A 13,432-nucleotide genomic window follows, 5' to 3' on the forward strand; every position below is an offset into this window, starting at 1 on the left:
AAAATACATATAGGCCCCCTAATTGATTCTCCTGACGCAAATCCAGGTATTGTCTATCGTCACGAAAATAACATTTACCATTCAATAATAGAACAGTTATCGACCTACTTGCAGTGAATTGAATGTAAAATGCTGTCTCTTATACACATCTAGATGTGTATAAGAGACAGATAACGAATTGACTTAAAACTCATTATTTATAAATAACTGCTTTTACATTTCATTATAAATAAATAATAGCTGTCGCAAAACCATAATGCTTGGACTTCACACTCATTATATGTAATGCACACGTGTTATCGTGTCTAGGTCGTTATATCTAAATAATGGTTTTTACTTCCAATTATGGCCTAAATGACCGTTGAAGTCGAGTACCATTACATCTAAATAATGACATCGTAGGAAGCATGGTTTATAAATAATTCGTTATGCAAATTACAAAGTAATAAATATTCACCAGTGCTCTAAAGTTACAATTAGGTCCTATTCACCTATCGAAAATGGCAAAGCAAGGAAAGCAAGATATACAGCAGAATCCAGTGGTGGCGCCAATAATAATAATAATAATAATAATAATAATAATAATAATATTAATTTTAATAATAGTAATAATAATAATAAATAATAAATAATAATAATAATAATAATATTAATACTAATAATAATAATAGTTCAATGACACTAATTTAAAATATTTTGCGTTCTGTTATGACAAATTCTCGTTTGGATAGCCTCATGATGCTTGGAATACATCTCGATAGTGGAAGTAACCTCGACCTTGACATCGTGGTTGACAGATTTCGTGCAAAATTTCCATAATGTAGAATTTCACTTTAAAGAAAGAGGATTTGTAAGGAAATTAGATGGTTACTTTGCAAACTCTTTGTTTCTTGTTTTATTCAAAATTTTCTGGTTTTGGTAGCTGATTTCGACATTAGAAAACATAGCCCACATGAAGTCATATTATAGTAGCTCGATGCCTATCAAAAAAGTAATAAAAATTCGCCATAATTCGTCAAATATCCGTGGCTGCCTGGAACCCCACCGCAGTGGCATAAGCAAGAATTTAGTCTAATGAAACTTGTTTATCATCTTGATACCTTCCGACGAAACTATCACCGAAAAAATAGATAAAATGACAGTTGAATGACCAACAAAGACAACTGAAGACAATAAGTTGTCATTAGAAGTTATTTAGTATAACTTTATTCGGAAAATTAATCCCAAAATCGAATTGCCGTCCCCAGCGTTGTCAGTGACGTCGTATGATTTGTGTGCGATTTTTACCAATTAACCCTAAAGTCAAAAATAGTTGAGCCATGTAGTACCTTGGAAATCAACCCAGAAACCCGGTAGTTTGTTGATTGTTTATTGGTAGCGTCCTTTCGCTGCCAAGTTTTTTGGCAGTTGCGTCCCGTTGACATCCACTATTCAAATGAATAACTAACATAAATTTTAAGTATTAAAGTGCCATTCTCCAACTTTATCTCATGCAGCCAAAAACATCACGGGGCTCAGGTGGATATAGTAATTTTCCTAGTTTTTATGTATGACATTGCCATTTTGCGGCATCAAAATTCCCCAATTTTTAACATTATCTCACCTCCATGATGGGGATAGGCCTTTGTGGATATAGTAATTTTTGTTGTTTTTATGTATTTGCCATTTTCCTGCATTTAAAGTCCCTAATTCTTAAAATTGTTTTACCTCAGCCTCAACCATGGTGGGCTGAGATAGATGGATTAAAATTCTCATAAATTTTAAATATCCGAGTGTTGTTTTGGGGCATCTATAAAGTTTCAAATTGCAATTTACTTATCTGCGCCCCAAATCCATGGTGGGGCTCAGATATCGTAAATTTTGTAGTATTCAAGTGCTTTTTTGTGCATCTAACGAGTCTCAACTTCTTAAAATGTTCTCACCCCAGTACCAACCATAGTGGGGCTTAGTTGAATTGGGGCTCAGGTGAGTATGGTAGTTTTTAGAATAGTAAGTACTTAAATTTCATTTTCGGGTACGGTACCTAATTAATTAATTGGGTTTTTTTTTTACTCAATTTGTCAAAAACATTATTATTTAATAGGTAAGGTAAGTTCCATTTTGGGGCATCCAGTGGTATAAAATACTGAAATGTTTGCGTCACCGCCAACCACGATGGTACTGACGTGATGTGGACTCTCATTACATCAGCACCCCCTTCTTCAAAATATGGATATGCCACTTTGCTGAAAACAATAGTTAAGACAAATATATTTCCATTCGTTTTGTTGTTCATGTAAATGTCTGACAGGTTATTACTTTAAAACAATGCTAAAAACACAGTGTCAATACGAACAATTACACATGTAAGACTGAGCGAGCGACTCCGAATTTAGGTGGAATTAGTAGTGGTTATGTGACGTTTGTCATGCACTGTGTATTATGCGCTATAGAAATGGAAGACCATAATGTAATTGGAATGAACGTCTCTGGTATTGCCGACAGTACAATCAGTGTAAAATATAGGCTAGTGTGGATTTAAACAATGTCCTAATGGCAAGGTTCAAAATAAATGTAAATCAAATAAATATGACTGTTGGGGTGAGAGGGGTGTATCTTTGTATTTAGGCAGTTATATACTGTCTTTATGTCTAAACAAACTTTAATTTTAACACCGAGTCTCCATTTTAAAAGCTCCTAAGAGTTTCGTGGAGGTCCTTTTCGTCGCTCTGTTTTTGAATATATGTATGGTTGAGTTTACTTTGTCATGAATTGCAAAGATCAAATATGACTGTTGTGGTGAGAGAGGGTGTATCTTTGTAGTTAGGCAGTTATATACTGTCTTTATGTCTAAACAAACTTTAATTTTAACACCGAGTCTCCATTTTAAAAGCTCCTAAGAGTTTCGTGGAGGTCCTTTTCGTCGCTCTGTTTTGAATATGTATGGTTGAGTTTACTTTGTAATGAATTGCAAAGAACATGAATAAAGAAATAAAATGAAAAATGTAAAAACTATGTCTATATGCGTACAACAACCAGATTATAAAATTTACTAATAGATCAATAACTTTCCAATGATAACCACATGAACTACATTACTCCACCAAACTTTAGAAACAATAGCAGTATTGTACAAATAAACGGCATCATACTTTTTATGTTAATCATCTATTTATTTTGGCGCACATTGATCATACAGTGTTCCTATCATTTCTATCATTATCAAAATCGAACGCACAATGAACAGATCATAATTATGCCTATACAAAAAAATTATTAGATCATCACTCCAGCCCGCGTCAACAAAATTGGGAAATATTGATGCGGAAATTTTAAAAAATGTTGGCTGCATCATTTTTTTAACAGCATAAAAAACCAATGTAATTTTGTGATTGGAAATACGTTTTCTTTAAAAAAAAAAAACAATAAAAATTAAACCTGTTTTTAGTGATCTAATAATTATTTTCCTATGTGCCTTAAATTGGCTATAGTGGGACACAGTGAAATATCTTGTTTAATATTTTAAAAAAAAATCCTATTCTTTTCATTGTGTCCAGTGGTTGCCAAATTGGCTATAGTGGGACACAGTCATACCACATATACAAATGTGCGTGACGATATTTTATTGCGTTAGAAATGTGATTTAAAAATGTATATTGAATCACGCACTGAGTATTCAATATATTTTCACGACAGGTTGGGCAAAATACATATAGGCCCCCTAATTGATTGTCCTGACACAAATCCAGGTATTGTCTATCGTCACGAAAATAACATTTACCATTCAATAATAGAACAGTCATCGACCTACTTGCAGTGAATTGAATGTAAAATGTATTCATGAGGTTATGATGATTTGAAGTGTTTAAAAACGTACACAATAATAGTTCAACCAACTTTAATACCACAGCACAAACACAAATGTGGGTGACGGTATTTTATTGCTTTAGAAATGTGATTTCAAAAAAGTAGTGCATCGTATACGTAAGGGCTTGTTTTGTTGTTTTTTAACTTGCAACGTTTGGGAAATAGGTAATAGGTAAATTGTAATGAATATAATAAAAAATATATAGCATCTAAAACCTATTAATTATTGAAGGGTCCTTTTAAAGTTTAAATAGGATTTTTTTAAAGTTATATTTTTAGATCATTAGACCCCGGGCCCCAGTGTTGTGCACTGACTGCACTGTCCATAACCTACGCCACTGGACCTAAGTATTATTAGTAGTTACATAACGTTTGCTATGCACTGTATCATGCGCTATAGAAGTGGAAGACCATAATGTATTGGAAATATACCTCTCTCTCTCTCTTTCTGGTAGGGCCTACAGTACAATCAGTTTAAAAGTGTAATGTATAGGATAGTGTGGATTTAAACATTTTCCTAATGGTAATGTTCAAAATAAGTGTCAAGAAAAGTAAGTATGATTGTTGGAAAAAATGGTCAACATTTTATTTTGAATTCTCACCCTGACCTTCGCCTGGGCGCAGTGGGCGAAGGTCTGGACCCGCGTTAGCATGAAGTTTGTAAGCCAGGACCCATAGTATTTTGTTACGTTTCTTCACAGAGTGGGGTTCGTCCGAACCCCCTGAACCCCCCCATCCGCCACTGTAATGTGCTAATACTTAATATAGCTTTTAACGATGCGAAGCGAAGACGAAGTCCCCCAATTTGGTAATTAAATCGGCAATGCCCTGAGAAAACTTCAAGCAACAAATTTAAATGCTTAAAAAAGAAAGTGCATGTTATACTAGAGTGCACGAGAAGCACACACACAAGACGAGTGACCATTATTTTTTGTTCACGGTAAACAAAGGGGGGGGGGTGGTGGCTAGCCACCGTATTCACCACTCCCCCCCCCCCCAGATCCGCCACCGATTGGGGTTTTGTATTTAAAAAAAGCAAACTACATTTGTAATTGAATGATATAATTTTGTAATTGTATTTGTAGATTTACGATTTAGGCCTATATTTGTACATGGGAGCAACTTTGATTGTGTAATTGTTAATCATCATAGGAATTTAAATTATTTTTTTAAAGGATAACATTGACTAAGTTAGTATAATTTAAGATATATCATTATTTTTATGAATGTGGGTATGTTTGTTTGTTTATTTATTTATTTACTTTAAGATAGAGATGGCAGGCTATAAAGGAAATTCCTATTCCCAATAGGATTAACTTACCATATACACTCAGAACAAATAGAACTTTATTATTTGTTAACCTAAAAATACATTAAATACGACTTCTTATACATAAGGCTATAGGCGTATTCTCCGTCTTCCCCGGAACCGACTGGGGCTTTCCCCTGCCTCCAAGGCAAAGCATGGCTTATACAAAAATAGAAATAATAGAAATTTTAAAGTAATTCGTATATAACTCGCACAGGTTGTTGTTCGCACAAGTGGATGTTCTTCAGCTCGAACTAGCATCCGCTCGAAAAAAAATCCGCTCGAATTCGATCGAATTGGCCTTCGCTCGAAGTGGTATCCGCTCGAATTGCCTGGTTCCCAGGCTGGGACGTGAAAGGTTCTTGTTTGTTGTTATTTCGCAATTCGCGACGTCATCAACGAGTGCAATACATTCAATCCCGTAACGTGATTGGTCTATTTTTTTTCTAATTTGCATAATGAATTTTTAAAACATTTTTGTCTATTTAAAAAAAGTGTGTAAGTTATGGAGATGGTAACAATTATAAATCGATTATAAATTTAATTATACATTTTTAGACAAAAAATAAACCCTCTTGGCCCACGGCCCATTTTTTTGACACCATGACCATGCGTAATATTAACCTGGAGTGTATATATACAAAGATTTTTTTCTAGTAGGATCAGAGTTGACTAACTGGTACTTGGTGTGGTGCTAGGTTTATCGCATTTATGGTTTAGGGGCCGCGGTTTACCTCCCTCCGTTTAGTCATGCTGGATCAGGAGTAGTAAACTCGGCGATCGTGGGTTCGATTCCCACACGGGGCAAGTTTTTTTTTTAATTTTTTTTTTATTTTATTTTTTTTTTAAGGTCGTGGGTTCGATTCCCACACGAGCCAGTTTTTTTATTTATTTTTTTTAAGGCAGTTTAGTTGATGGTGTATAATGATAGCAAACCTGGCGGTTGTGTGTTCGATTCCCACACGAACCAATTTTTTTTATTTTTTTTTTTAAGGTTGAAGGTGGATAATCAATAGCAAACCTGGTAGTCGTGTGTTCAATTCCCACACGAACCATTTTTTTAAGGCAGTTTAGTTGATGGTGAATAATGAATAGCAAACCTGGAGGTTGTGTGTTCGATTCCCACACGAACCAATTTAATTTAATTTAATTTTGTTCATTTAATTCATATTGAAATTAGTGTTTTGATGGTGAATTTTGTTTTTCATTCAATGGGAATCTATGAATATTCAGCTTTCCGTTTACTGGATCCGCCACTGATTATAGCTCTGGAGTTGGAACATGACCAAAGTCCGTTTTGGTATACCAAATATACCTCACAATACACCTTCTTGAATTTGTTACGCCTCGCCAAATAGGGGATAAGAAAAAAAATCATTGATTAAAAAAAAAATGAGTGCCAGTTTTCTTTATTAATATTTAGGGCATCCATTTTGAATTTTAAAATGGCCGCTGCCGAAAATTAGGTTTTAACAAAATAATTGCAATATAAATCCTAGAATATATATATATATATCTGTCTCTTATACACATCTAGATGTGTATAAGAGACAGCTGACTGCACTGTCCATAACCTACGCCACTGGCTTCCGACACATTACCAGCGTCGCCACGGCGTCCCCACCGATCGATCTAACGTGACATTGTTATGTGGGTGTTTTATAGATTATTGAGAATAGGAATATCACCGAAAAAAAGATAAAATGACAGTTGAAAACTAGTTGAAAATGATGTGGTTAACATAAGCAAGAATTTAGTTCAATGAAACTGTTTGTCATCTTGATACCTTCCGACGAAAATTGACCCTACCAGCGTCACCACGGCGTAAAAAGTCATCTAAAATGGCTGCTATATTCATTTTTCATATCCATAAGCCATTAATTAGTAGTCCTAGTGGTGATTGCAGTGTGTACATTTTCTGGTTCATAGCATTTATCAATATCATTTAAAATGTGACTTAATAAGAGCTGAACTAAAATATAAATAAATATCAAATTTGTAATGGTCTCTTTACAGTGGCATGTCAAGGGTGTGTGTGGGGGAGGAGTGGGACACTCTTCAAAAACACTTACGCCCCCTTCCCATTGGAAGCAAAAAAGTCAGCTCAAGTAGTTAAAATCATTGAATAGGCCTATCAGATTATTTTGCAAATTAACGCCCACAGAAAAAAAAATCATTGAGCCCCCCCCCCCTGCACCTTTGCGTCCACACATCATCCCCCTGTTACTTCTAGATACGCAACTGTTCCTATACAATTTATGATTAAATAATACTGTACTCTGCTGAATCTAAGATCAAAACATATAATTCCTACTCTAAATCCAAACCATACTAAAGTTAAGATATAAGAGTAAGTCCAGCTGCTACTTTAAAGCACAATCCTATCAAGTGTTCCTATTTAGAACACATATAGATGCCTTGAGGCGGTTTTTTCTGTGGAAGGCGCTATATAAATATATATATGACCATTGACACTGACAGTAAAACAGAAACATATAAACATTTTTATATAAATCATGTAGAAAAGACAATAGAAAGGTAACAAAAGGGGAATCTGACAAAGAAAGAAAAAAAATCAACCGAGACTCGAGCCTGTGACCTTCCACAAACATGGCGACATGGCGAACGTCAGCACAACTTGACCACAATGGAATGGTGGTTTAAGCGTCCAGTCACCTGTGGTTCTATGACATGTGCCTTGCTTATTATTGCATATTTTCATTCTAAATTACAGGCCCGTAGCCAGGGCAGGGGGGTTTTATGGTTCGGGCGAACCCCCTATTCTAGCGAGCCCCCCTGTTTTCTAGCGAACCCCATCGAATTTTTGAATGAGTCCCACTCGGAAGGAATGTCTGTTTTTAACTTACCTAGCATTAAGTCAAAATTTAGCACCTAATTATTTGGTAACCCGTTTTTAAATTGTAGCCTGCGATACAAGCCTACATTTATAGAATCTCAGCTTCAGAAGTTCGGAGATTTAAATTGAACGCAACTCCAGCAAACCATGACCCCATGACTTTACGATTGCACAAATAAGGATGGCAAACATCGATAAAAACCCGGCTGCCGTGTCAACTTTCACTGGCCTTTGTTGGCTGAATGTTTGTAAGAAATGTACCAACCGTTAACGAAACCGGTCGCCGTCTACCTAGAGTAAATGGTGCCACCAAACGAAGCTAAAGTTTTGAGACTTAATCCACCAAATGCAGATAAAGTTTTGCGACTTAATTATTACCTGACTGTGGATTGTGTGGTTAGTAAATTCCATAGCCATACTGTTCATAGCGCACACTAAACTATGTGCTGATGGAGCATTTTGGGGATATTGACTCTTTTTTTCCATCCCAAACAAAATATTATTAATAAATCAACATGGTCCATCGCAGTCATCATAGCCAGTCACAAAATTAGGCTAGGAAGTTTGTTTTCAACAGCAGACACGCACTACAGAACGGAGTGCGTCAAAATAAGTGTTTAAAGAACCATGAAACGTCGTAGAATAACTGACTTTTTTCGTCCGCTGTTGCAAAGAAGAAAACTAATTGATTTCAAAATCAATTAGCCTAGCCTAGATGTTTACTAGCTAGGTTCGCTCCTCGGTCATTTAGAGACAGAATTATACCCCGACTAGTGTAGGCAACACCTTTTGTTTAATAATTATTATTGGTTGGCCTGGGATGGGACCGGGGCAGGCAGGCCAGCTTACCGTCGAAAGTCCGGAATTCGACATTGACGTCAGTGCACGTTTGCAAACGCCATTGATTAGAATGGAAATAGACGCGCTGAATTTCGTTTTTTTTTTGTTTTTTTTTTTGTTTTTTTTTTATGAAAGATAGAATTTATCGAACATTTATCCATATAAAGACGAGATTCATCATCTAGGCTACGTTTATCCACTGCTGAATGATGCCCTCCTGAAGCAATTTCCATTTCTTTCTGTCTTCTGCCGATCTATTCCATGATGTTGTTCCCATATATGAGGTTAGTTCGTCTTTCCATCTTCTTATCTGCCTTCCTCTCCTTCTCTTTCCTGTCCGTGGTTGCCATTCCGTTAGTCTCTTGGTCCATCTGTTGTCTTGAACTCTTGATATGTGTCCAGCCCATCTCCACTTCATTTCCTTGATCTTCTCTATGATGTCTCTACTTTTGTTTGATTTCTAATGATGGCGTGTCTCACTTTATCACGTAGTGATATGTTCAGCATTCTTCTCTCCATTGCTCTTTGTGTAGTTATTAGTTTCTGTTCCATTTCTTTTGTAGTTGACCATACCTCTGCGCCATATGTCATTTTGGTCAGGATGCATTGGTTGAAGATTTTTCTTTTTAAGGAAGTTGGTATTTCTTTGTTAGTTAATATATCCTTATATCTTCCAAAGCATTTCCAATCTTCCTTTATCCGAATAGGTACTTTTTCTTTCATGGTATCTTTCATTTTCAACGATTGTCCAAGATATGTGTATTTGTCGACTCTTTCTATCTGATGATTTTCAATTGTTATTTTATCTGGTGATTTATAGTTCGTCATTTATTTAGTCTTTCCCGTGTGCATTTGTAGACCAACCTTTTTGCTTTCTTTATTTAAAATCCGTAGCTGGTGTTCTAGATCCTTGACTGATGTTGTGATAAGTATTACATCGTCTGCAAATCTTAAATCTGTGAGTTGTTCTCCATCTATGTTAATCCCCTTATCTTCTAGGTTTGATTTCTTAAATACCTCTTCCAGTGTGACTGTGAATATCTTGGGGGACAATGAGTCTCCTTGTCTAACACCTTTTCTTATCTGCACTTTTTTTGATATGTCATTATCTATGTGAATTCTTGCGTTTGCATTCGTGTAAATTTCTTCTATTATTTGTATGTAACCCTCATCGATTCCCATGTTACGTAGTGCAGCAAACATATCCCTATGTTTAATGCTGTCAAAAGCTTTTTGGTAGTCTATGAATCCCAAACACAAATTGAGTTGAAATTCATTTGTTTTTTCTATGAGCTGGTTTACTGTTTGTAGATGATCTGTTGTGGAAAAGCCTCCCTTGAAGCCGGCTTGTTCTCTTGGTTGTTGTTGATCCAATATATTCTTTAGTCTATTTTGAATTATTCTGGCAAATATCTTAGAGATTATTAAAGAGAAGGCTGATTGGTCTATAGTTTTTATATCTGTCTTGTCATCTTTCTTGTGTAGTAGAATTACTTTTGCTTCTTTCCATGTGATTGGGATTTTCTTTTCGTGTAATATTATTTGTACATCTTTGTTAGTTGCTTAACTATTTCCTCCCCTCCTAGTTTAATGAGGTCACTTGTCAAATTGTCCTGTCCTGGTGCTTTGTTTTTCTTCATTTTTCTGATGGCATCTTCCACTTCTGATGGTATTATATTTGGTAGTGTATTTGTTTCAGTTTCGCTCTTCTTTTTTACTGTCTTTGTTGAAGCGTAAAGATCTGTGTAGAAGTCCGAACAGATTTCTAGTATTGCTGATCTATCTGATGTTATACTTCCATCTTTCCGTTTGAGTTGGTTGATTCTTGATTTTTTGTTGTTTAACTTATTTATGTTTTTGGGGCCTCTTCCACTTTCTAGAATTTCTATGACTATTTTATGTTTTCTCTTTCTGGTTCGTTGTTTTCGTTTTTTCCTCACTGTCTTTATAGTTTCTGCGTATTCTATTTTTTCAACTAATGTTTTGTCTTCGATTTCTCTAAGTTTTTTCCTTCGTTTGTCTAAGATCTCTATTTTTTTATTCTCTTCAGATTTGTGATAAGTTATTTTTTGTGATGTGCAAGATTCATTGCTTCTTCCTTCAACACGTTTGTTATGTGGTTGCATTCGGTATCAATGTCCATGTTTGTGTTTTCTATCCTTAGACTTTTTAATCGGTTTTTGAGCATAATCTTGAATTCATCCAAAACGAGATTAATATTGTAGAAATTGTATTTCTAAAGATGCATATAATTCATATTTCATTTGGTAGACAATAAATATTCAGGAAGATATACTAAAAACCGATTATTAATTCTAAAATGTGCATCAAATCTCAGCTATTATTAATCAGCATGTATTATGTTAAAGTCTTAAAATAATAATTTCGAATTAGGCCTAGTATATAACAAATAACTGTATTAAAGTTGTCAGATGTCAGATAACGTATTGAATATGATGGTATATTTTGGGCTCTGACTTAATCTAACGATGGCCCTGTCAGTAGTAATGACAAGATTTGTACCTTTTTTAGCCATGTAGTAAAATAGCACTATTATTTTCAGTGTACAAAATGGGAGTCAAGAAGAAGTAGTAGAAGAAGAATAATAGAAAGAGGAGGAAGAAGAGGAATAGTATAGCTTTTTTTTATAATAATAATAAATGTGTTCAGTATGATATTGATTATGCGATGAGGGGTCTTTCGGTGTTATTTAAACATGCCTATTCTCAGAAAATATTTTCTAATTTTATTATATTACCACCTTTTTATTACATAGATCTTTTTCAAAACATAACTGCTTTTAAAACATGATATACACCCATTAAACATAAAAAAATGCTCTGGCTTTGGGGCCTTCGCCCCCGACCCCACCGTGGCCATTAGGCAGGCCCCTGGACCCTACGCCCAGAGAACCCCCCTTGAAATGACCTGGCTACGGGCCTGAAATTCAATATTTGTTTATAAACCAAACATTTAAATAACCGTCACCTAAACTAGGTGATTCAAAGTGTGGATGATACGAACTTGACAAACAGTTAAAACAGTCTGTCGCCCTCTTTCGTGTTCTAGCCTTACATAGCCAGTATGTTGTAATAAATTCAATTCTATGTAAAATATATTTACTTCCTTTTCTCAAAACATAAAACAGAAAATGATATTTTTTTATAATATAATATTAACTTGTAAGATATGCAAAACAAACAAAAATAAAGAAGGCAATGACCCGAGAAGATAAGAAAACAAATCTTGTGTTTGAAACAGCCTGAAAAATAAAGGGGGAAAAAAAACGGGCAGAACAGGACGAAACAAGACACAAATCAACAGAAAACCAGGTACGCAAAAACAAATAAAATTCAGACCGGCTAACCGAGGTGGCAAAGATAATTGGAGCGATAAGAAATGAATATAATTGATAACCTTATACAGTCAGTATTTTAAGCTGGTTAGAAAAACATTTATTGGAATTGGCATTTTACTAAATAAGATGGTAAAGGTCAAAAGTTTGGGACCTGAAAATCGAATATTATGCTGAATGTAATTAGTTTTAGGTTGGTAATTAAATATCTGAACTATTCCGTGTGCTGTAATTGTGGAGGGACTTAAATGGGGGAGGGTGCCGAAATTGAGGCCGATCGAGACAAAACTACCCAGCAAAATTTTTGTTTTCTAGGCGTCCGAAAATAACCTCTGATGCGTTTTGATGGGCGATCAATTATTTCTTTTTCTTTCTTTCTTGTCATATTTTTTTAACTTTGTAAAGAGGGAGCCCAGGGACGCCCCCACCCCCAAATCTGAATTATAATAAAATATACATTATTATTCTTATTATTATTCTTATTATTATTATTATTATTATTATTATTATTATTATTATTATTATTATTATTATTATTATTATTATTATTATTATTATGAATAATAATAATAATAATAATAATATTATTATTATTATTATTATTATCATTATTATTATTATCATTATTATTATTATTATCATCATCATCATTATTATAATACTATTGTTATTATTAGGGGCCTATACAGTATATTTATAGCTTGTATTATTATTATACATTATATAATTAGTTGTTATTTATATATTTATGTATATTAATATTATTATTTTTATTATAAGGGGAGGTATTAAATAGTAGGCTGCAACAACGGTGATTTTTAATAGTTTTCACTGATTAAGAAAAAATTTATGGACTGGAGATTCCAGTACAGTTAACTCATTCAGACCCCCATTTTCAAATTTCATCTTTGAAATTTTTTTAGTGACATGACATTTTTTGATGTCTTCTTGAATATTTAGTGAAAATACATGCACACATTACTGCACATACGAATTTTTTTAATTATTGTTAATTAATTAATTAATTGATGATGATAATTAACGAGCGCTTTAAGGGCTTATGGGCCTGAATGGGAACTAACGGTAAATGTACCCATCTTACCGTACCGTTGAACCCCGGTAGCGATTTTTTTTTCCGTACGAAACATTTACATGAAACTCCACTCGGGCCGTCTCGGCTGAATCGACCCGAAAATCTCATTGCAGAATTCAGGAGGTCAAAAGG

This window comes from Anneissia japonica, unplaced genomic scaffold, assembly GCF_011630105.1.
Source record: "Anneissia japonica isolate Jap-2015-1 unplaced genomic scaffold, ASM1163010v1 scaffold288094_len592898_cov174, whole genome shotgun sequence".
Classification (NCBI taxonomy): domain Eukaryota; kingdom Metazoa; phylum Echinodermata; class Crinoidea; order Comatulida; family Comatulidae; genus Anneissia; species Anneissia japonica.